General features: G+C 39.1%; 1 long non-coding RNA gene across 1 annotated transcript in view; it reads left to right on the plus strand.

The window, feature by feature from the left end:
• The window catches only part of LOC113463932 (uncharacterized), a 92520-nt gene that overhangs the window by 79629 nt on the left and 11616 nt on the right, over window positions 1–1275 (plus strand). The window lies entirely within an intron of this gene.

Genomic DNA, 1275 nt, shown 5'->3' on the forward strand with positions numbered 1-1275 from the left:
GTTTGATTTCTTTTTAATTATAGGAAATGCGTTTTTCTAAGGTACATAAACTTTTGGGATCGACTGTATAGCCAAATAAGAAGTATGCAAAAGTAGGAATTATAGGACATGTAGACAATTACAAATCACGTACAATTAAAAAATGCCAAAACTATGCATTAGAATATTAGAAATGATGTATTAAAAATTCCTTGTGACCGAGAAAAACAGCAATTTTTTCTAAAAATTCATAGTTTCAAATATTGGACACAGTTTTTTTATTACATGTCTTAAACTTTTGACAACTTTGAGCAAGTTTGCCACGCGAAAGATCGTGGGACGCGTCGAGACGATGAGTAAAACGACGCGACTTTTCGGAAATGGACGTATCAACCAAGATAAATTTTAGTTAACCGGCCCGTGTATGATGTCCGATGAAACATCGCCGCCAGCCTGCCGAAACTATCCGTCCGTTAAATCGATCACGGCGCACGCATCGACGCGAATTGGGATTCAAAAATTCAAAACCCCTCGCGATTGCGTTATTAAAAAAGCGTTTGTCAGAGGGAGTACGAATCATCGGTTGCGTTCCTAGCTGACAATGAAAATGTACCTATTCATTGTCCTCCCTTCTCCCTTCACTTTTAAATTATCTATCGGCGGTGTACGAAATTTCAATGGCAATCCCCTATTGAAAAAGTTTCAAAAATAGAGGATTTCATTGTTCGAACCCCATTTGGTTGGAATGGCACGTCGTCAGGTTTAAATCGACGTCCGACAGGAAAAGTTGACGGTTTTAATTAAATTTGCATCTCTCAAAGTCCGACTGTCTCTTAGCGTGTCACGTTCAATGATAAATTCTATTGTCACGCACGCATATGTTCTCTCTAGAGAGAAACTCGTCCGGTTATACGCACGGGCTGCTAACAATTTTCCGAAAGACTATGAGAAGTCGTATGTACCGCGTTTCCCTGTGAGACAAGAAACTCCCGAGGTTTTGTCTACTGATCGAGACTTCCTTTCATATTAGATAAGAGCCGCTTTGAATATCGAGACGGTTCCGTTTCACGTAGGTAACTTCGCTTCGAGATACGTTTATTATCGTACGAATGTTTCTTGTTGAATTTCGCAACGTTTGTAAACTGGCAGCGCGATTGTTGAAATATTCCGTGCTGTAGATGTGCAGAATAATAATCGGTCGTACATGTAACTCGATGTAATTAAGTAAGTAAATCTTACCAGTGTGACCGCCTAAAATTTAGATCATTTTTGAGAATGTAAGGAACAATTTCGAAG

The sequence above is a fragment of the Ceratina calcarata genome, unplaced genomic scaffold (genome assembly GCF_001652005.2).
Source record: "Ceratina calcarata isolate Rehan_Ccalc_2016 unplaced genomic scaffold, ASM165200v1 scaffold197, whole genome shotgun sequence".
Taxonomy (NCBI): domain Eukaryota; kingdom Metazoa; phylum Arthropoda; class Insecta; order Hymenoptera; family Apidae; genus Ceratina; species Ceratina calcarata.